The 25,237-nt window shown below is 32.7% G+C and overlaps 1 protein-coding gene across 3 annotated transcripts in view; it reads left to right on the top strand.

Moving 5' to 3' along the window:
- The first annotated feature begins 2,015 nt into the window (after positions 1-2,015).
- The window catches only part of CNTN6 (contactin 6), a 256,106-nt gene continuing 232,884 nt past the window's right edge, over positions 2,016-25,237 (top strand). For 2 of the 3 annotated variants that reach the window (XM_010970580.3, XM_074344451.1), the window contains exon 1: positions 2,016-2,576. The gene's annotated coding sequence lies outside the window, so the exon portion shown is untranslated. Of the gene's footprint in view, positions 2,586-25,237 lie in introns of all 3 variants that reach the window. The other variant, XM_074344452.1, reaches the window with a different exon arrangement.

The following is a 25,237-nucleotide window of genomic DNA, read 5'->3' as shown; positions in this document are numbered from 1 at the left end:
TATTATGTTCTATTGACCTATTCTGCCAATACTACACTGCCTTGATCAATTGAGGGTAGTAGTAAATTGTAAAATCAACATATAAGTCCTTTAACTTCGTTCTTTATTATTTTGATTTCATTTTACTTGGTTATTTTCATTTCCATGTAAATTTTAGCATCATTTGACAACTGCCAAAAGAAAACCTGGTGAGATTTTGGTTACAGTTATTTCAAATTTAAAGACCTATTTGTATATAACTGACCTCTGAAAAATATTGAGTTTTCTGGTCCATGAACATGGTATATTTCTTCATCTATTTAGGTCTTCTTTGATTTCTCTCAGCACTTCTTTGTAGTTTTTATTGTACTGACCTTAATTTAGAACTTTTGTGCCACCAATGATTAAAGATTAAGAAAATAAGAAGATACCAGCCAAAGTTTCTGAGATGGAGCAGTAAGGACAAGTGACCAGTTAAACTGGATTCAAGATAGAAAGAGAAAGGAAGATTTGAAGACAGTGAGTACAGACAGTTATTTCAGGGTGCTTTACTGTAAAAAAAAAAAACAAAAAAAACTGCAGGGAAATGACAGATATAGATGGAGGCAAATGTGGATCTAAAAGATTGTTGACTTTTAAGATGGCTGAAATAACAATCATGCTGTAATGATACAGAAGACAGGAAGAACTGGTGATTCTGAAGAGGAGGACAAGTAGATGGAAGAGTGTCTTGAGTATGTAAGAGCACAGTAACTAGAGTACAGTGGTGAACTTGGCCTGAGGAAGGAGCATGGTTCACCCAGAGAACCAGGAGTGAAGGCAGGTCTAGGGATACAAGGGTAATTATGTGACTAGATGCAGTAGTAGGAGCTACTAGGGTTCTCTTCTGATTTTATGCCCTTCTCAGGGAAATAGGAAGCAAAGCAACCAGCTATTATTTGTACATGGGGCAGAAGTATTGAAGATTTGGGTAAAGGACTATCCTTTAAATTAAATGAATTCCTTTTCATGAAAAAACCCACTACACTTTGACTACTTTTCTCATACATCCTCAGAAAAATATAGCATGTCAACATTTTTATGAACAAATAGTATTTTTATTTCAAAAGAAGGACAGATACCTTCAAATTAAAAACAATTTTGGAGGCTCAATTAAGACAAATCTCTATAAAATAATTCTTCTAATTTGTCTCCCCATGAATTGGAAGAAGAACAGTATAGCCCATTTTGAGTTTACTTAGTGTTATGAAGCATGGGCTCCACTCTAAAAGACTCCTATGATGGTGGTTAGTCCCTCTGCAGAAATGAGTTATGTGACTGACATACTTACAGAAGAATGTAATCATAGAAATCCATATAATGTAGTCATAACATGAGATCATAGGAACCTGGCTCATCAGATAAAAGCAAACTGAATCTGAGAGTTATCTGTATTTAATTTGTGGATTTTGCTTTTCCTAGAATTCATTTATTTTAAGATGCTAAAAATGTAATTTCTTTTTATTACAACCTGAATATAAGTACAAGCAATTATTCTGTTCTCAAATTGTAGCCATGTGTGCATGTGTTAGTGTGTCTGTTTGAATGCAGGTGTTCTTCCTATTTCTTAGCTTTTATTCAAGAAGCTGTCACTTCCTTCAAAACCAATGGCAAGACCGAAACATATTAAAAAGCTTCGTTGAAGGGCTGGGTGGGGAACACAAACAACATTCTTTTCCTTACAGAGCTGTTTTGCAAGCACATACACAGTGGTTCTCAGTCTCTGGAAATAATACATCTGTTACCTGGGAGAGCAGGAAGACTCTTTCGGACTTGACTCCAGTTTCTACATGTGCTTACCTGTCTTTTAGAAGCCTCATGCACATGTTTTGAAAAATATGATTTAGAAAGGATTTAGTGACAGTGCATAAGATCCTTTGATTTTATTTCCCTTTTCTTTTCACCCTAACTAGTTGCTGGGGTTACAGGCATGCTTCAGAAAACATACATTTGAATGCAGTCTAAATCAGGGCAGACCCTTGACCGGCTTAATCTTTGCTTGCAAATGAAAATGCAGTGAAACCAGACGAAGAAAAAAAATTACTTCCTTTCCTGTTGGAAACCTAGTAAGTAGTTAGCATGACCCAGTTTTCAATAAGAGAGGTTTTCTGATGACCCAACAGGAGTGACTATCTCCAGTCAAAAAAAGGGGAGGGTGAATTTAATCTTTCCTGCCACTGGAATGGCAGCTGCTCTCAGCTCTCCCTGATTCTGTGAAGGATGATGAAGATAGAGCTGGCTTTTCAATGTAGGGAGAATTTTCCTTTTGAATATTCCAAACAGGAGATTTGCACATGTGCCTCAAGAACTAATTGTCTGGGTTCCGTCAGGAATGCAGCAGGAGAGGAGCGTATTTTATGCTTAAGACCAGAGAAGAGCCACGCAGTACTCAGTGGATAAAAGGCTTGCAGTCCCAGCTGGGAAAAAGAGTCCCATTATCTCCCAGCTGCATAGACATTCCATACGGCTTGGTTCTGCCTGGATGCACAGCATGCCTGGCTGAGAGCTTGAAACAGAGTTCTGCAGAAAAATTGTAAAGATCCCGAGACATTTCCCTGGTAAGATCTGTAAGTACAAAATTGTGCTGTCTGCTGCAATGAGAATATTGCTGGGCAAGCTGCAGCTTTTCTTCCTTTCAATGTCTTTGTATTAGCATAACAGGTAAAAGCTGGGGTTGGGGGAGAAGTCACTGTTTTATTTATGCTGTGTTTCTATGATGCTGATGCTTAATATACATTTATTCCTGTGAAAGAAAATGTATTGAATCTGTATTCCGGGGAGCTTAGGATCAAACCAGGGAAGGAGACTACAGGTATATTTTTCAGTGTTTCACTAGTCTTTGCTGCAGTAAAACTAATGGGCAAGAGGGGATGACAGTGCTAATTCTGGTACTTTCAGATGATTTCATGCCCTTTCTGTAACGGCAAATGAGAAAATATGATTGCTAAATTTTTTTTTCATCAAAGGGTGGAGGGGTGGGGTTTACAGTGTCCAACGGATGATTTAAAGGAATGGTTATAAAAAGTTTCCTGGGGGAGGGTTTTAGTTAGGGGAGCAGAGCAAGACTGGAGGTCACATGAGCTCACCAAATTTATCTGGCATTTTGCCTCTTACCTAGCTTCTGGTTAACAGCTTTTGGAGTTTGCATTTACGATAGTTAGGCTTGTCAGTGTTAAGATATGTATAATACTTTATGAAAAGTTTCAAAAGTTGATGACTTGGAAACAAAACTTTTAAGAGCTCTGAGATTAGCTACATATAACCCATTATGTTAATGGAATACTGTCAACATTGGGGGTTTGGGAGGAAATTGGAATTCATAGTTTTGCTTCTCTAATTGTAAACTACTTATGTTTAAATAACCAGCATCCTAACTGTGTCCTCTGAGGAACATGCAGAGAATGACTAAACAGAAGTTATACTAAGAGAAAAAAAAAAAAAAAACAGAGAGAACAGTAGAATTACACAGAATCAATTTGGAAAATAAGGTAGTCATAATCTTATCTACAGTGGCAATGTTTTTCAAAGATCTTTGTTAAAAAAAAAAAGAAGCCATATGTTGAATATCGAATTGCTTGTTTTGAACAATTTTCATTTGTCTGATTGGTTTGTTTATCATCTTTTTTATTGTTGTTGTTAAAGGTTTTACCAATTTACGTGCATTGTATTTTATTAAAAAAGGAGATATTTGAGCATATTCTCCTTTGCCCCTTCCTTCCACACATGTGTAAACCTACACAAATTCACACAAACACACAAACACTGACATGATTTGTATAACAAACAGAAATACACAGTCATTTCATCTTTGATGCTTCAATGATTTTTTTTAAAGCAACATCTTGGCTATGCAGTCCAAAGATTTCAAACATATAAATCTGCAAACTTTTATATAAGACTTTATATGAGGTTATATAAATGCATAACTTATCACATCTTAGCTAAAAAAAAAAAGCCCATCATTTATAAACCACAGAGCATTACTTCCTTTGAACATTTCTAGTGAAGTACCAGAACAGTTTTTTTTTTAAAGAATTCTCCATGAACTTTCCTTAATAAAAACAAAGTTATATTATCTTCTAGAAACTATTATATATTTGGTCCAAGCTTAGACAAAAAAATAATAATCTTATGAAAATAATGTGAAGTGTATTAAGTTGTTTGCATGCTTTATTTCTCTGACAAAAATACTCAGTAACACAAAAGAAAACTCATACCTTTTAAATTATTTTAGTGGAAGGAGGAAGGTTTTGAAATATTTGCTTATTTACTCACTTATTATTTATTTTAACATCATATTAATTAGAATGCAGCAGCATAAGGTATACTCATTAAAAATAACTAAATATAAAACTTTAAAAAAGAAATCTCAACACCGATAAATAATAACCATGAAATTTAACAACTGTCATTGGATACATCCAATGCCAATGCCTAAATTCAAATAAAAAAATGAGAAAGACTTTGGTAAGAATGGTTTCCTACCATACGTATTTTATTTCATTTTATTTTACAAATAAGTATTTAGATAATATGATTGATAAGAGATAGATTCATAGACAGTTATTCTTTTAAAAGAATATGATCTTACCCGACTCTTAAAAAAAAGTTATTGAATTTAATTTTAGATTTGGATTAAATGGAAAAAAGAAGCTGATATGAAACTGAAGAAATGGCTAAATTTCTGGTATTCGCTTCTTTCCAAGAGAAAGATTAGTTCCAGAAAAATTACCCTAGAGTTAAGAATAACAATTATGAAACTATTAATAGTTTGAAGTAATTTTTAGGATGTATGTTTGAATATTAAATAATCTCCTATAAGTCCTTGTTGTGATAAAGAAATTAGCACATGTACTTTATGGTTATCTCCCTTACACATACCACCTGAATTTTAATTATGTTATCAGTTTTACATGATTGAGATTTACAGCATTTATATCCTGGCTTAATTCCCACAGTCTTGGTTTGGACTTATTTCAGATTTGAAAGGATTTAGTCCTTACCAGCTACTCAACTCACTATTCCTGTATTCTTTATTTTGAAGTACTTCTTGGGTTGTTGGAGTTCACTGTTAAGACGTACCCCTCCACCAAAGAAGCAGTCATAGATGCTGTATTTTCTGTGTGTTTGGCTAGAACGTTTCTTTCTTTTGCCTTATACATGGAAGACAAGTTATTTTTCTTGATTCAAACTTATTTTTTCCTTCAGAAATTTGTAACTATTTATGAACAATGCAGAGGACACTTTCCATATTGGATGTTGCTGTCCAGTGGTTTTTAGATATATTTGAAATTTTCATCCTTGTATATAACTTGTTTTTATTCTGATGCATGTCCATGTGAATCTTGGTTTTGTTTTTAGGTTTTTTTGGCCAGATTATGTTCTGAAGTTGGTCAGTCTTGTTGAACTTTGCTTGAATAGAGTGTACCCCATTGATTTGAGATTCTTTAATTTCAAAAATTTTTGTTGCTACACTATGTATTTGAATTTTTTTTTCAGGGAATGGAGAGATTGTTTTTACACTGCTTCTTTTTCTTCAGGATCACCAATTATGGTCATGTTGTATCTCATTTTTCTGTCTTCAATATCTACCATATTATCCAAATTTATTTTTAATTTTATACTCTTTCAGTTCACTTTTTCTTTTTAAAATATATATGTAGGAATAATGTGTTTTAGAGACATTCAATCTATGTAAGAGTAACTTTGTAAGCATTTTCCCTCAACTGTGGCTGATTCTTCTTGAGATTTACATTTTTCAGCTGCATTTCCCTTTTTTTCCCTCTTTGATCTGCTTTTTCTTTCAAAATGTACACATGAGAGATGAACAGGCAGAGCACAGAGAATTTTTAGGACACTGAAATGATTTTGTATAATGCTTTAATGGTAGATACATGTCATTCTAAATTTGTCATAACCCACAGAATACACAACACCAAAGGTGAACCCTAATATGAACTATGGATTTGGGGTGATAGGGATGTATCAATGTAGGTTCAATGATTGTAATAAACTGTAGAACCATGTACCACTATAGCGGGGGATGTTGATAGTGGGGGAATCTGTGCATGCATGCAGGCAAGGAGTATAAGCTAGCAGGTTTTGGGGGGCAAACAGTATCCTAAAAGTAAGACAAGCAGTCTACAGCCATACCACCCTGAATGCGCTCGATCTCATCTAAAAGTAAGAAAAGGAGAAAGTAATTGTCAGTTTCCCCCACCTTAGATCCATGATTTTTTTTTAGCATTGACAGCGATGGAAATGTGCTTGAGAGTCTGTGTTTTGGAGTAATGTCTACTCACATTTTTCACTGAAGACAGGGGTTTTTGCATCTCTTTACCGGCATGTTTTTTCCTCTCTTCTTTGTTGTTTCTGCAGAACAAGAGAGGAATACAAATCTCTTTAATGAGCTGTAAGTAAAAATCTTTCAGTTTGGGAAAATTCTTTTAAATGGAAATTTCATTAGAAAATTAAATTATTCTCATTATTCATACTGACAAGTGCTGTTCTAGTTAAAATTGAGTTTGTGTGCACTATGTATTCTAGTATTAAATACTTGTTATGGTGAAGGCATAACACAGAACATACTAGAGAGAAAAAACTCCAAAAAACAAACAAACAAACAATCAGAGTCATGGGGCATTCTTTTGATCTCCTATTAATCTCTATGTTGAAGTCAATGGACTACTTAACTATCTTGCAATGAATCCTAAGGTAATTTACAGTGGATTTGGGTCCTAGAAACATTAACCAAAATTAGCAGTCTCAAATATTTTATAGCAGTAGGGTGGGTATAAAATTTACACATAACAGGTTTCCCAATAGATGAATAACTGAATGAAATTACTTAAATATTGGTATTTTTGAAAGAGGCAATAAAAGAATCATGTATCCTGTGCAGTACAAAATGAATGATCTTACTGGTAAAACAAGTTCCATTAAGTTCTGTTCTCTACATGTGTATGAAGTGGTAGACAGGATTGTAGGGGCAGGTCCCTAGAGATCTGTCAGCTACATACCTGCTTTTCTCTATAACCAGCACGGAATAGCTTCGTGGTCTTAAGCCAAGTTACTTAGTCTCTCTATACCTCAATTTCCCCATTCTTAATGGAGATAATAATAGTAATGATTTTATAGTATTAGCAAGACGATCAAATAGATTAATATGTGAAAACACCTTGGAAGAAAGCTTTGAAATTAATAAGCACTTTGCATACGTTTAATATTTTTTATGTTAGTATCACTATTATAACATTTGCCTACAAGCTTTGGGATCAATTGGGAAAAAATAATGTAAAACAATGAAAAGAATGAAAATTACAATCATCATCTAATCAATTATACTGGGTATATAGTGGAGACCTAAAATTGGAGGTGTAAATCATAATTAGATATGAAAATGGAGCTCAGGGAACAACATTATGAGAAGATTTAGAGACACTGGCCCTCAGATCCATATGGTTTAAAAAGAGAAGTGATATTTTTGCGTACAGACACCAATCAGATCTGATTTTTTTAAAAAGTGTTTAATTTTCTGATTATAAATGCAATGCACAGAAAAGCACTTTTTTTAAAAAAGCCATTTCCTTTCATCAAAGAAAGCCACCACAAAAATGTTTGTGCTTTTCTCTCCTGTTGTTACTAAGGTTTGGGTTTTATTCTTTTCTTCTATTTTTTAAATTAAAATTTTAATATCCTAAAAAAGTAATACATCCATCTGAAACATCATTGAAATTTTAAACTACAGGAGAAAGGCTAAAATAATTTAAAAAAACTTCCCACACATTTCCAGTTTCACTTTCCAGAGATATTTTCAAGTTTATTTCACTGTACTTATTCTTTACTGCCTTTTATTGGATCAATCAATTATTCTTCGTACATATATTTTTAGTGCCTTTTATTAGAGTGATCAATTATTCTTTATACATTTTTACTAGCTTAAAAAATAGACACTCTATTATATATTAGTGAACATAAATAGTCTAACATAAAATATAATTTTATATTTTTCAGTAAAGCTAGAGATAATAAATCTGTCCTCTTCACAAACAGGACAATGACTTGTTTAAATTTTCTCCTAGATATTTCACCCAATGTCCATGTTTCTACTATTTTATTTTTACTTTATTTTTAAATTGCTTCTGATATTTTTTGTCAATGTTTATTTACATTTATGATATCTTTTCCTGAGTCATTTATTTCCGATTTCTTCTTGCTGCACACACATATCTCCTGGATTCATTTTCTGTATACTAAAGATCATTTGAAGGTAATTCTAGCAACAGTATTAAACTCTTTAAAAATTTATGTCTGAAAATTACTTATTTTACTTACATTCTAAAATAATAGTATAGTTGTTTACAGAACTTGATGTTGACCAATAGTCCGTATTTTTCGTTTAACGTTTTTTACATATTGTTTCATGACCTTCTGGAATATAATTCTGCTCACGAGAAGACTGCTTCTAGTCTAATTATAACATGTTTGAAGATATATCTGTCTTTCAAACTTGTATATTTTAAGAATTTTTCTTTGCATTGATGTTTGGGTTCTCTACAATTTTAGGTGTGGATTTGCTTTAAATGTATCCAATTTAGACTCCACAAGCTCCTAAATCTGTTTTTCCTCAATTCCCAGCTATTTTAAAAAATATTTAATATTACTTCTTTTCCATCTTTTTAGTTTCTCCTTCAGGATACTCATTAAGTATTTGATGTTTCTTCTATTGTTCTTTGCCTTATTTTATATATTTTATATCATCTGTTTTTGTGTTGCATTCTGTGTAATTTTCTCTGATCTATACTTCACATATTTATTTTTCTTTTCTGAAACTATTTTTAATTTTTTCTATTTTTCCTTAAGAAAATTATCTTCCTATCTGTATATGCCTAATGTGTCTCTTCCATCCTTTACATCTTCAAAACTTTAAGTAAGTAAGCTTATTTTAAAGTTGAAATTTGATTGTTTGGCTAGTTTTAATGTTTAAGAGTCTAATTATTCCATTACTTGTACCTGCTGGATTTCCCTCATGGTGGCTCATTCTTTCTGGTGTTTATGATTTCCTTTTTTGTTGTTGCTGAAGTACAGTCAGTTACAATGTGTCAATTTCTAATGTACAACACAATGTCCCAGTCATGAATATACATACAAATATTTGTTTTCATAATCCTGATTTCCTTTAAGACAAATTTACCTTCAGCAGATACTGCATTCGAGGAGATCAGCATTATATGAGTAGAAGATGCTTCTCTATAGCATTGTTTCACTTTTGCCTCTAGAATGGCTTTATAATTTCCCCATTTTGGATGAGTTTCTATGTTAATTTTTGAACTAAAATTAACTCACCATGCAGATGGAGTAAATTGAGCCCTACAACCAAAGGCTTGGAGTAAACTTGGCGTTCTGGGTACTTTGGGGAGACTCTTTTCCTACCAGATAAGCAGAATATTTTTAAGATCCTCTGTTTCATACAGTGTCTTCTTTTCCTTAGGCCACCTCCTCACCAGTCTACCTTTGAGTTTCCTTTTCATTTTGGGCCCCTGAGCATTTATCATTCTCATTTACAACCCTGGTTACATATATTTTTATATTTTTTAAAAAGTATATTATACTTATACAGCATTTTTTGTATCTGCGGTGGAAAAGATACCCTTTTTATCCTATTGAATAAAATCATATACTTTCACATTGACCAGGATTTTCCCCATTTGCTTTCTATCTTTCAGAAAGCCATCAAACTTTCTGGCTTGCTGGTATTTTTTTTTTTTTTCTGGTACTCATGATTTCATATGTTTCTTTTGGTATGTTTTGGTATCAATTCAGTGGTGCTTTAGAGTGGAGGTATACACTCATTCCAAAATACTGAACTGAAAGCTAATTCGAAGGTTTGAAAATAGATTTTTCACCAAAATTAAAGGTTACTTTCCTTAATATTTCAGTAATTCACTAGATCTTCACATTAGCTCGTAAGAAATGGTTAAAGACAATTGTATTTGTGTTTTCACTGTCCACAAACAAAAGTGCCTAATTCAGTCCAAAAGGACAGTTCATTCAATGAGAAAACATGTTCGATAACACTCTAAAATTTAGTTAGAAAAATCTTTGGGCATGATAGCTATATTAATTCTTTAAGTTTAATGATGAGCAAATTCTTAAACTGTAGAAGCAATATTCAAAATGTTTGTCTGCAAAGCAATTCCTAATGACGTAACAAAGCTGAGTGCTAAACAGACCTTTCTTCCTTTAGGTGGCTTTTGCTGATTTAAAGTGAGAATATTGGATTGGAAGGATTTTTTAAAAGCTTTTTTAAAGTCACCTTTTAAGTCAAGAAGGGGAGACAAATATATTTTGCAAAATTTCTAGAAATTTATCATTATTGCTTGTAAAAACCAAGATGGATGTTTTATTTTCAATGCTTTTGTTTGTTATTTTAAAGTTTAATTTATTTGGCTTCTCTTATATTTTCATGATTAACAAGACTGTGTAGGGAGTTGTGTACAGAGACTTCTGTAGTATCTTTGTAAACAACAGGAGTGCATTACACTTGTTGGAATAGAGCTCTTAGCAAAAGAACATAATTTTCCTCTCTGGCATCTGTCAAATTCCTCCAATCAGTAAAGAGCAACAAATGAAAGAGTAGATCCAAAATCAGATATGTTGCTAATTTTCTATCAGCTGCTACAAGAGTAAATTAAAGAAAGTCCTTAAAACTTTATCAAGATGAAAATTCAGGTTACAATTACTCAAGAGTTAAAAGAAGGTGATTACTTTTTCAAATGTGTAACATGAAGATTTTTTTAGGGATTTAATGTTGTTAATCAACAAATTCTTAAACATGCTTAACTGTGAATCTGTGGTGCTGACAAGGTATGATAAGCCTGACATTACTGTATACAAATTAACACAAAAAGTGTATATTAAAGAGTTGTCTTAAAATTAGCATTGTGATATAATATATGTATTTTTCAGAGGCGCCAACTTTATTAAGTTGCTATTTTGTGTCAACTGTGTCTGTATGGTTTGTAGACAAGAGAATGAGGCCTCTCTCTGCTTCTTCAAGTCAGCTATAGGGCTCTTTAGTGGGGAAAGCTCTGTCTTAGCTGACTTCGCTCTGCATCCATCAACTGCAGTAAGATGTTCAGAGTGATTATGCAAAGACAGAAACAGCTTTTTTATAGAAAAAAAGAGAAGGGAATTTAAAAGAAAAGTAATTCATATGCCTTGTGTGGTTCAACAGAGAATGCCAAATACAAGTTTTTTTACATTTACACACACACATCCAATATCTGCACAATACCTGAAACAATTCCTTTTACCATTAGTGGGCTTCTTTACTTAAAAGATAAAAGTCATTTTTCACAACAAAATGTGAAACAACAAAAAAAAATTTTTTTGCCATTGAAGTTTCAAGATTTATAAATATATCTTTGGATGTTAATTTTTTTTTTTTTTTTTTTACTATTCTCAGAGTTTTAGCCCCTGGGTAATATTTTCTTTCATGCTTTTATTTGTATGTAAGATGATGTCAATTTATCCAAAAATTAGGGTTAATTTGGGTTAATGATATAATATACTTAACTATAGCACCAATAATATTATAATTCAATAAAATGTACTGATAGTAAATCATAAAAGTAATTTTCAGGTTTAATCAAGTAACATTTAAGAACACTAAATTTTGTCAATATCATCTTTATATATATTTGAAAGAATGTGATACATTTATTTCCTATTATAGTCTTACGAACACAGTTTTAAGCCTTTTTTAAAAAAATACTTTGTATTCATGAAGTTTGGCCATATTTTAACTTGCTTTATTATTAACTGTGATTTTGTTCTCCCCAAAGTCTAAGTTCCTGAAGGCTTGGGCCCTGACTGATTCCTCTTTGTATATTAGGGCCTGGTTCATAACAGATTATGATTTTCACTAATATATTAATTCCTAAGTATTGACTGAATACTTTCTATGTTACTGATGCTATTCTGGGCACTGAAGTGCAACTATGAACAGGACAGAGAAGAGTCTTGCTCTTGTGAAATCAAAATTCTAACATGTGTTCTTGAATTCAATTAAATATTCATTTCTACCAATTGGGGGGCTAACATTATTAGTTTTAGATCTTACCTGAGGAATGAGCATTAGAAGCTAATAAATTATTTAATTCCAAAATAATTTTTAATGAAATAATCTTGTAGAATGAGAAATACTGAAAGGGCTACTTAAAAAGAGGTATGTATTTGCTTGAAATAATAATTATTCCTTTATTATTACAGACAGTGATATATTCTAGGTTATCCATAGGACTCATAAACTAAAAAGAGTGGATTAACAAAAAATAACATCTCATATTACATATTCATATAATTTTCTAATCACACGTCCCAACTCCTTTACCTGACTGTTGCTCATTTTCATCAAGTAAATGGTACTTACGGACTGACTAAGATGATGAAATATCTTCAAAATTTGCAAACTACACCAAATTCCTAAATAACTTCAGCAAATTACTCTATATAGCAATGAAGGAAATTGAAAACAAACAGAATATCACTAATTTTAATCTCTTCTTACTGATTCTGAACATATACATTTATTATACATAAATTATTACACATAATTTATTATACAAATTGGAAATGCAGAAAAATATATATTATTCATTATCCTGTCACTCAAGATAACGGCATCCTTTAAGTCATCTTGTGTGTGTGTTTGTGTGTAAAATACAATATTGGGATGAATCTATATCCTCTATTTTATAACCAATTTTCATTAATTAACATATTGTGGTATTTTAAATCTCATATTCTCCTAAACCTAAAGGATATTTCCCCAGGTGGCTATGCCATAAATTTACTCAAACCACTAAACTGTCATCAGATATTTAGCTTTTTCCAACCATTAACTACTCACTAAAAAATGATATGATGTAAATATCCTTGTACCTGAATCTTTTACATGTGTCTGATTATTTCTTTTTGTGTGTGTGTGTGTGTGTCTGATTATTTCTTAAAAATAAGTTTCTAGTATTACAATTTCAAAATCAAATTATACACCCTAGTGCACTATTTTGAAGATGTCACTGTATTTATTACTAAATTGTCCTTTAGGAAGACAATTCTATTTGTTCTCTGGGCGGATGAATTCCCATTGCCCACATATTTGTAAACGTTTCCTGTTGTTAATTGTAAAAGCTCTCTGATTTAATTGGCAAAACAAACACACAAATAAAACTGATTTCAAGATTTCTCTAACTCATCTTTTTTTCCCCCCATAAATATAAACTGAATATATCATGGGTGTTTGAAGCATTTTGTATCAGTGCCTTTTATTAAAGTCAGCCTGTATTCTTTTTTTATTTTTCCATTGGGATTTTTTTTTTTATGCTCAAGAAATTAATCATACAAGGAGATAACCCTTAATTTTCACATACGTCTCAAACTTTTTTCAAAGTTTATAATATATTTAACTTATTGCATTTTAACTGTGAAACCTTGTAAAATGTCTGAAATGCTATCTGAACCTCAGTTTCCATATGTTTACAATGGAGCCAATAATATCTGGCCTGGATTCCATGAATTCAGAGGAATACATGAAAAATGAATGAGTTAATGTTTCCAAATGTACATTTATAAGTGATATTCAATTACTGTTCTCAGGCTTATTAAGATTAAATTACTATTTGACCTAGATTGTTCATCAGATCACAAATAAGTCTAAATTAATAAGCTTGAATTCTTCTAAGGATAGGGATTTATGTTTTCAACTTTTTAGTTCTAGCACTTAGCACAGTGTCTGCCATGTGGTAGGTGCTCAATAAATGCATGCTTAATGAATGTAGATTCTAAATATACTAGAGAAATATAAATTCAAATACATCTGTGCTCATTCCAAGTATGCTGTTAGAATGTCATCTAAATCGAAAGGTGTAAAAAAATAGCACGTATTAAAATGATAATTAATGTTAAACTTAAATTTATGTCTCTACCCTTGGCAACCACTGTAATCCACTCCATGATGAAGCAATCAGGAAATTTAAGTAGTTATTTATTACATCACTACAAATTGTATTTGGTCTGACTTTGGAGTTAATGTATATTGTGGGCTTTACAGGGATTTGGGATAAAAGGGCAATTCAGAAGGATATACAGGTAATAGGAAATAGACTTGAAGGTAAAACTTGTAAACTTCCCTGGATTCATAAACAATTTATACATTACACAGCAAGAGTATATGTGAGATATATAATAATTTCTTCTTCAGTTATCTCAAAAAGATATAACATACATAAATTTCTTCTCCAGATGCTCAGAAGAAAAACTTCTTATTTTTGTGTTAACCTGCATTTAACTTAGTATAACTTGTTGTGTTCGTATGTGATGCTATCTTATTTTGGAGAAAAGTAATGAGGTATTTGGCTTTGCCAAACAGCATTTTATAAAATTTTTTTGGTTTGGTTTAGACCTGAATATATTTATACTTTGGCATATTTAATGATAAAGGTAAAAGCCATCAAACCAAACATGTTTTGCTTCAAGTTTAAAATCATGACATTCATAAATTAGATTATGCTGCAGTAACTAATAATTCTTAAATCTTTTCTTTTTCCCTAAAGAGCTCTTGCTTATTTCATTCAATGATGTATATTAAGTAAATGTCAATATAATTTACTTTAAACAGAGACAACACAGATACAGGCAAGACATCAAATATCATTGTATGCATGTTACTGAGTGTTCTCCTTACTTGTTTTTCTGTTTTTTGTTTTCCAGCTTTTTTAGATATAACTGACATGTAACGTTAAGTTTAAGTTACACAATATAAGGATTTGATATATGTATAGTGACAGTCCCCAAAGTACAATGGTTCAAATCACAATTTTCCAACTTTATGATGGTGCAAAAGTGGTATGTGTTCAGTAGAAACTGTACTTGGAATTTTGAATTTTGATCTTTTTCCAAGCTAATATATGTGGTATGATAATCTCTCATTATGCTGGGCAACAGCAGTTCTTGGGCCACAAAGTCACGAGGTGAACAGCTGATACACTTACAACCATTCTGGATTTCTACAACCATTCTGTTATTCATCAGTACAGTATTCAATAAATTACATGAGATAGTCTGTACTTTATTATAAAATAGGCTTTTTGTTAAATGATGTTGCCCAACTGTAGGCTAAGTGTTCTGAGCATGTTTAAGATAGGTTAGGCTAAGCTATGATGTGTAATAGGTTAGGTGTATTAAATGTATTTCTATTTATGATATTTTCAACTTATGACTGGTTTATCAGTACATAAGCCCATCATAAGTTGAAGGAGATCTATACATTGTGAAATGATTACTATAGTACGGTTAGTTAACATATTCATCAACTCATACAATTATATTTTTTTATGGTGAGAACTTTTGAGATCTACCCTCTTAGCAACTTCCAAATATACTATATAGTATTGTTAATTATGGTCACTATGCATGCATTACATTCCCAGAACTTATTTATCTCAAAACTGGAGGTCTGTACCCTTTGACCACCTTGACCCATTTCCCCCGTCTCTACATCACCCCGCCTCTGGCAACCACTGATCTGCTCTCTGTTTCTATGTTGGTTTTTTTTTGTTTTTTTTTTTCTTCAGATTTCACATGTTAAGTAAGATGATACAGTATTTGTCTTTCTCTCTCTGGCTTAGTTCACTTAGCATAGTGCCCTGAAAGTTCCTCCATGTTGTCATAAATGGCAGGATTTCTTTCTTTTTTTTATGACTAAAAAATATTCTAACATACATATTCTAGTATATATACGTATATGTGTATATATAAAAATCAAATTTTATTTATCCACTCATCTGTCAATGGACACAGGTTATTGTAAACAGTCCTGCAGTGAACATGGGGGTGTAGCCAACTCTTCAAGACAGTGATTTCACTTAGTAGTTCCATTTTTAAGTTTTTGAGAACCATACTGTTCTCCATAGTGACTGTATCAATATATAATCTTACCAACAGTATACGGGGAAACAACCTCTCAGTCTCAGGAGTTTGAATCAACAAAGATTTCTCTGTGTGCATCTCTGGGGAAACTACCCTCCATGAGAAAGTTCAGTGTTACAATTTCACATGAACACGCACTTCCACAATTTCAGAAAAGAGAAGTCTAGAGTCTTGCAGTGGCAGTTAAATGCTTCCACCAGAAATGATACATATATTTGCATTCACATTTCGTTGGCTAAAGCAGATCACTCAAGGGAGTGAAGAAGTTAAACTGCTTGTGCACTTTGATAGAGGGGGATGAGGAACATCAGTGAATGGCAACAATATCTACCACTTTGCGTTGGCTAACAAAAAATATTTTACTTGGCCCTTTTGCCAGTGAATATACATTTACTTCAGTTGTGTTAAGTTATCTCACTCAATACCTCAAATAACTTTTCTCTTATTTTATTAAGATGCATTTTCACTGTTTGTCAGGAGTGATACACATTACAATCAACTTTTTTGTCTGCTATGCGTTAAGGAGCCACCTCATTCATTGCGTTTTCTTTCAATGATTCATTCATTCAGTAGCTATTTATCATCTATTCCCCATGTCCAAGACTCTTTTGGAGTGCTAGGGCTTAGAGAAACATACCTTGTACTCATGAAATCTTAGGATAATTTTGAGGAGACTTATTTGAATTAGATTACCACATAAAATCGCCCATGTGCTAAGTGCTCAGAAGAACAACTACAGGATGCCATCAGAACATCATGTGCTAAAATAAGAAAAACCAGTAAAGACTTCCATGGGGGAGTGCTGATTAGGTGCTGACTAGTTGGATGTAGGTACAAAGTGTTCATTCAGAAGGAAGCACAGGTGAGCAGAGGGGACATGGCAAAAATGAGAAACTGAAGACAACAAGATCAAGGTCCCGGTACCAGAGGAGGTTAGAGAAGTAGACTACAGCCTGACCAAGAAGTTCTGCATCTCACGTTAGGACTTTGAATTTTCTTTCTAATAGAGGAGCTATTGAGAATAAAATAATACCATCAGACTTAGGTGCTGAAGTAATCATCCTCTCCACAATGCGGGAAACTTCATCCTTCACTATTTAAATATTAAGCATCACAAAGACATGGAAATCAAGAAAGAGGGACATAGGCAAGGGAGAGAATAACCACCTATCTAGGGTCTCCTCTCATTTGATAACAAAGCAAAACCTGCTTTGAATTTCACAAATTCTAAAATTTTATTGTTTGTTCCACACTTTGTGAATTTTTCACAGAATAGTCATCTGAAACATTTGAAAAAAAAAGTTGACTAATTTTTAAAGTATAAGTCCAAAGTGGAAAGTTTGAAAAAATATAAAATAACAAAATAGAAAAACAAAATCACAAATAGTATATTCTTCCTAACATTTCTCCTAAATATTTCCCTAAATCTTTATGTTTCCAGGATAACAAGAATTCTAATATTTCCACCTTAGGCTAAAATTTTATTAAAAATATTTATTTTATTAATAATATACAGACATGTAAGACTCTCACTATGGTAGATAATCTTCAAAGATGTCACTAATAAACCCGCTGCTTCCATATATGTTCTTTCTCTTCTTTCAAGAAGTGGTGTCTGTGTCTTTCCTCTTGACTCTGCTCTGGACTCATGACTTGTTTTGACCAAAGGTGGAAGTGAAACTATGACAGTTTTTGGTCCTTAAGAGTCCAGGCAGTTTCCACTTTCATTTTCTTGGAAGCTAAACCCCATGATTTATGTAAGTCATGGTATCTGCTGACAGAGGAGGTGTATGGAGTCTCTGTAGAGACACCGCACAAAGGGAGAGGCTGCAGGGATGAAAACATGGGCTTCCCAGCTAAGGGTCTGTGCCAAGGCAGGAAAGAGCCTTTCTTGTATCTTTCAGTTCAGGTGCGTGTGAGTGACATCAGGTGACACTACACAGATCCAAACAAATGTCCAGTGAACCTATGGGGCTCTCGAGAAATAACAAATTGTTGATGTTTTGACCACCAATTTCTGAGGTGGTGTGTTAATGGAGCATTGAATAAATGAAACAATCACAATCACTGGGTCAGATTTTACAAGGAAAATCAAAAGTTATGAAGTGACTTCAAATGTCCCATTTTGTACATTGCAGACCTCTAACTTATGCAACCCTATGAAAAATACATCAAGGCTCACATAGTATAAACATGTCTCTAAAAGCTGTGTGTAGTTAATTTTGGATTTTCAAGTCTTTAAAATTATAAACTGTAAAATCAGACCAAGGAAATTAAAAATAAAAAAGATAGGAAATCTCTGTTAGATTAATTTTCACCTCAGTGTGGACTATTTGTGAAGAGTTGGTAAGAACTTGAACGAAGATCAAAATATAAGACTGATGTGTTGATTTTGGCCTTTGACGGAAAAAATGAAATAAAAGAGTAAAAAAAAAAATTCACAGATACCCATATACTTAGAGTTAAGAATATAGATGAGTTCTCATTCTTGAAAATCTTTTTAAATTCCTTAGGCAATTTTTTTTAACACACTGTGGACTTGACTTATTTTTATTTCGAGTTATAAATATTGTTGTTTAGAAGTCTATCCAATGAATGCCATCCATTTCTCTGGGCTCATGGTTAATCAGAACAATTTTGAGATCAATTTGTACCAAACTTGTATATTTTAAGCATAACTTTATTGTTACAATGAGTGTCAGTGGATTTTTGTTTTGTAGAATCATTATTTTGTTTTGCTAACATACATCCTTTTGGGTCCCAATGATAATAATAATAAAACAATATTGACATTCTCAAGTGTTGTAATATTAGAAGATTAAAAAAAAAAAACTCAGTTGTCTGATAAATAAACAAGAACTTTTCACATGAAAGCCAGAAAAATGACCATCGAGTATGTTGTATGTCTTAAAATTATAATTTTTACATACCCATTTTCCTAAAAGTTCCATTGTTTGAGGACTAAATGTTAAATTGATTCAGTTCTCTCTGTAATTATGAGATGACTGTATATTTATTCATAGCAAACTCAAGAACATTCCTTCACTGTTGCCATTCATGTATATGTCACAAATGCCACTTTTTGTTGTGTATATTGTGAGAGGGCAAAATAAATAACCTCTCCTGCTTAAAATTAGATTGCTTTTTAAATGTGTCATCAATCATACTTCGATCCAAAAGATCAAAATGAAATGGTCTAGAATTTTAAACTTTTCAGAGCAATAAATGCTGAGTAAGTTAGCAATGTTTGACCATACTTCCAGGTGTGCTGCAAAATTTCTGGATGATGTGCTTCTCTGTTCTAACACCTTTCAGTTTTTATGTTAGGTGCTAATGTGTATAATTAGCAGGATTTCAGAGTTGTGATCCCAAGACAGACAAATATCTATACAAGCTGTGGTCCGGACACATGAGAGTAGTACGAAACGGATATGGAATTAGTTGAACTGGAAAGAGTTTACTGAAAGCAGTTAACTGTAACCTGGGTCAGAGGTTGCAAAAATGAATCATGCAAAGCTATTTAAGAGTGTAACCAAGACTGCAAAAATCCACCTCCATCTGAAGGGTTTAAACTTAGAGTTTTCAGTTGTGATAGTAAATATAATTACAATTAAGGTTCAGCGTGTCTCTTGTGTGTGTGTTATGCAGAAAATTACCTGAGGCATAGTTAGCTCTTAGAACCTATATCCTAGCCTCATTTTTTTTGCCCCTCAAAAGTTTTAACTCATTTTAACATGAAGATGTTTTAAGAATAAATTAAAGAGATAATGACTTAAACCCATGGTATTAATACCTTTGAGTTAATTTTGGGGTAAGTTTTGCTCCTTAGGACCACTTCTGTGTGTTGATGAATAAAGTGCTTATAATACTTAAAACTCTGAGAAGCCTTTGCACAATTAAGACTTGTGTTTGCACTTCTACCTCTGTAATCTAATAAATGATTTTCAACATAACAGTTTAAGTTGAAAAGTATACAAAAGTTTACTGATTAAAGAAGTTTTGAAATTATTAAAATAAAGATTTACCATTTTATGAAGGTAATATACAAGATTTAAATACTTGGAAAGATTTTCCTTGTTAGGACCCTAATGTTGATTAGACAGACCTTTAAAATATGTAAGAGAAGAAAATATTTAAATCTTATAAATGCTATTTAAAATATTTGAGGACATTGTAATAAACTAAGTTGTCAATGGCCCTGATTGTTTAACTATGTGTTTAGTCCATTCAACTTGAAATAACTGAACATTAATCATAGCAAAAGTGAAGAAGATTTTTCTTATTTTACTAACATTATGTAAAGAATAGCAGCCATATAAATTAAGTTTACAATTTTAAGAGAAAAACAGCATTTACATTTGAAACGCTAATAACTGTGTATTAAGATTACGATCCCTGAAGAGAACTGAGACCCTGAATTCTATGTGGATCAAGGGACTAGCCCAAGACTTCAGAGCAAACACAAAGACTCAGATTTTAATATTCAAATCCAGTGGCTGTGGTTTCCATATTCATTATCAAAGAAAAAAGTTACCTTTTGGTGGATCTGTGCAAAATTTTAGAATAAAATAATGCTCTGAAATAGTGTGTTGTCTTCTATTGCCACTCCTCTGGTTTAAAACCTACCAAAGCCAAAAGAAATTAAAACCTATAGTACGTTTTTTAAAAGTCAAAATAATGTAAATAAGATATTATCTGCCATCATTTTTCTCTCCTCAGTTTAAAAAATAAGTTTATCTCTGTGGCTATGATTTTTAACTCTAAACAAAGCCAGCAGGTATTCTGTTGCTGCTGACTCTTTAGAACAGTATAGTTATTTTAAGTTCATATTCACACCATATTTTTATTTAGAATATGTAGTAATTTGTTTTACATTATTTACTGCCTCTGAACAGATTTGAAAAGAAGACCTGAGTAATATCTAAAAAAAGGTATCATTTTTCCATTTTCCGTTTTTTACCAGTTTTGATGATGATCCTCTGAGATAAATCTAAATGGAAAGCAAATAGACCAATATTTTCATTTACATGCACACACATGCTTTGTATTTGTATACAGCTTTTTAAAAAGGTATTACAAAAAGATTCAGATTTTTAATGCCTTCTCTCACTGTTCTTTTAATTTTTAAATGTTTAGTCCTTTTTATATATTTCTTCTCCAAAAATAGCTTGTATGGTTCTTTTCACTGGTAGGTCAATTTTAACCTATTTATGGATGGTGTTTTAAAATTGTTATCTGGTATTGTAGCACTTATTTATCAGCTATTGTGTTACATTTGAATATTTCAAATGCCCAAAAACGTACAAGACCAGTGTCTTTCTTCAGGAAAAGGCCTTTATGTTTTCTAAATCTGACATTTACATCACAGACATTCAAAAAGCTGTGAACCAAGTCTTATGAAAGGGAGAGAAAAATCATCTTTTAAAATATTAATGTCATAAAAATAGAATTGTTTTTTGATTTAAGATATGTAAATATTCACTCTTATTAAAAGATTGACTTTAAAACATATCCAATTCTGCTAAACAATAGTACTACAGAGAAGAAACTTTTTTTTTCCCAAAGAAACCACATAAAGCAGATATACCATCATGGGGAAAGTGGATACCTTCTATACCATTGTCAAAAAACAAAAATTGCTTCTTGATTTAGGACATCATAAACTCATAGAGAGGTTTGAGTGGCTGGAAAAAATCAATACCATCCATTGTTCCTTGGATGGTGGACTATGCACGTACTCTAGTCTCTGAACATTTCTAAAACAGTCTCTCTCAAAGCTGGTAAGTTTGGAAAAAAAAAAATTCCTTTTATAGATGAATCCTGAAGGAAGGTGATGCATCTTATAATGACTTTGTAAAGATTTCCATTTAATATTCAGCAGCCCTGGTGATTTCCCTATGTCTTCTACTCTAAATCAGCACTTCAGGAAAAAATGAAGAGCAGACTGACAGTGTTGTCAGGACTGTGACTGAGATGAAGTGTGAATTGTGAATGATGTGCACTGTAAGTCCTCCTGGGTCCTGACCCCATGTATACTTGGTTTCACCACCTCTGCTTTGTCCTAAGAAGACCTGAGATCCTTAGTCTAGTAGTGGAAACTCCCTTTCCCTTTCGGTCTATCAGAAAGGGCAGTAGGGGTCAGGCACAGCTGGATTTGAATAATGGTGAGCTGAGCCACTTACTAGCTGGTTGAACTAGGGACATACTTTCTGACTTTCCTAGCTTCAGATTTCCCACTTGTAAAACTGGGAAATAAGATCTCTTATGATTGTTTGGAGAATTAATTTATATTACTGAATCTAAAAGTCTTAGCACAGTGCCTGATACAGAGTAATTACTCAGTGAGTTTCAAGTTATCATTCGATGCATTATATTCATTTTGAATGAAGAAATATTTTAGATGGTACAGGGAAAGTGGTAGCCCCCTGAGGACGTATAGTAACCCCATATAGCATCTGGGGCTGATCTCTATTACAAATGCAAGGCATTTAGTTCAAATTAGTATTAATTACAGAAAGAATAGCTACCCATGTTATATAGCTCCAGGCACTTTCCTAAACTGTTTACTTAGATTAACACATTTAATTTTCCTACATATCCTAAGAGAGGAGTGATATCATTCCACATTTTACAGATAAGTAAATTGATATCCAGAAAGGTAAGTTGCTCAAAATCAAACAGTCATTCAATGGTAGAACCAGAATTCAAAACCAGGCAGTCTTTCACTGAAATCACTGTGTTTTAACACCGTACTCTCCATTTCCAAATTGAAATTTATGAAGGCACCTCAGAGCACCACAATGAATTCACACAGGCATCACAGGATGTAATTAAATGTTCCAGAGAAACACAGTGATGTCTGACATCTTGACAGATAATGCTACTGTATGAACTACTACTTTGAGGTAGTTTTGTTCCAACATTATAATTGCACTATTTGCTTTTGGTATCATATCATTGTTGGAGCTGGGTTTCCAGAGGTGACTGTTTATAAAAAGCAAATACTTCATGAAAATCAACGTAGAATAGGAAATAAGGCTAGGCACACTTATTTGAAATGTGCTCTGGCTGAAAGGAGCATACTTGCCATAAGCTAAAGTGGTTATTTAATAATGAAATAGAATATTGTATTTTTCTTACCATACAGGCATACCTCAGAGATATTGTGGGTTTGGTTCCAGACCACTGCAACAAAGCATATATTGCAATAAAGTGAATCATATGCACTTTTTGGTTTTCCAGTACATGTAAAAGTGATGTCTACCCTATACTGTAATCTATTAAATGTGCAATAGCATTATGGCTAAAAAATTACACACTTTATTACAAAATATTTAATGGTTAAAAAGTGCTAACCATCATCTGAGCCTTCAGTGAGTCATAGTAGTAACATCAAAGATCACTGATCTCAGCTCACCATGACAACTTTAATAACAATAAAATGTTTGAAATATTGCAAGAACTACCAAAATGTGACACAGAGACATGAAGTAAGCAAATGCTATTGGAAAAATGGCACCAATAGACTTACTTAAGGCAGGGATGTCATAAACTTCAATTTGTAAAAGACATAGTATCTTTGAAGTACACTAAAGCAAAGCAGAATAAAATGAGGTCGGCCTGTATATGTATATTATTTTTCCAACAGCCCCTAGGTTGTTAGAACGTAAGTAGTTTGAACCAAGGTACTTTATACATACAACTGTTAGGTGTTTCTTTTGGCCTAGGGAAGCCATGAGAAAATTACTGAGACATTAAGAACAGTAGGATCAGAAAAATTGTAGAACCTCTATACTGCATTGTTCGGCTCCTCAGGGAAAACTCTATCAGTTTAATTAAACCTTAATGCACCTACAATGTCTCAGGTACTTAGAAATTCCTTTTTCAAAGAGCTCACAGCAAAACAGGGAAAACAGACACAAAGATTCATAAGAGACTGCAGTGTCGTGTTGGAGGGACCAGATCCTCCCAGGCAGGTCACATAAAGATTCAGAAAGACCATGACATTGAGAAATGGAAGGGGATTTTACTGGGTGGAAAAGCAATCATAATAAATTTCTAAGATGAGATGAATGAATGAGAATGAATAAGGTCAAAATGTATAGCATTTATAGAATAATGAGTATGCTAATAATGGAACATTCACTAATTATGTTATCACTTATTAAGTACTTGTTAGGTCCTAGGCAATACAATAGGCAGTGGGTTGTGAAGATGAAAGTCAAAGTACCTTTCCTCAGGCTCTGATATCTCTTGGGGTTCCTGACTAGAAAACTGAGTTCAGGAGGGTGGTAAGAAGTGATATTAGAAAGGAAAAACATAGTGGAAATAATATATTGTCTTTAAATTCTAAAGCGGCAATATCAAATATATGGTCTAATTACTTTGGATTAACTAGTAGCCATATGCATTCACAAATATTGATATTATTCAGATTAGCTTCATCTTACTGAAAAAGATGCTGAATTTTTATACCCTCCTAGTGAATAAATGAGAGGCATATGTATATTTTTCCAGAATCATGACTTATTCAGTTTATGGTCTAATTATTGGTTGAGAAGATGTGTAAATACCAAATTATCATATGAAAAATGTGAGGCTGGTAGTAATTAATGCAATAAAATGCATTGCTCAATACGTGAATGACTTCATTGTAAATTCTAGGACAAGGGTTTGATTTCTAAAGAAAGATAATAACATCAAAAAAATCTTAAGGATTATAAGAGATAATTTAAAACATTTGTAGGATGTAGTATTCAAATTCAGTAAACAAATTCAGTGACTCTGTCACAATGAGACTGATGAATCTGTATAGCTCTGTCTGTCCTAGGGGATTGACTCAGGTGGTTAAGATGCGATAATAACTCTCCTGTGTCATCAAGTTAATCCTAGACAGCACTCCAGTGTTAGCTGGAGACCTCTGTTTAGTTGCAGCCTGTCTCAGGTTGCATTTAGCAATTCATGTATAATTACACATAATGGTATCATGTTACTGTAACTATTATTAGTCAAAAGCCTTCACCTACCCAATGGGTTAAGAGAATCATCTTTTCTAAAATATCTCTCCATGACTCTGGTATGGGCACACAGCTAGACCCATCTTGTTCTCATATATCGTCATCAGTCATTTATTTGTTATTTCAATAGAGAAATATTTCAGTCCCTGAGATAGCAAAAGAATTACAGAATTCAAAAGAGAAAGAGATGATTTCCAGCTGGGAAACTAGGG

The sequence above is a fragment of the Camelus bactrianus genome, chromosome 17 (assembly GCF_048773025.1).
Source record: "Camelus bactrianus isolate YW-2024 breed Bactrian camel chromosome 17, ASM4877302v1, whole genome shotgun sequence".
NCBI classification, from domain to species: domain Eukaryota; kingdom Metazoa; phylum Chordata; class Mammalia; order Artiodactyla; family Camelidae; genus Camelus; species Camelus bactrianus.
Note: the sequence above shows the minus strand (reverse complement) of the source record. Positions and strands in the feature narration are given on the sequence as shown.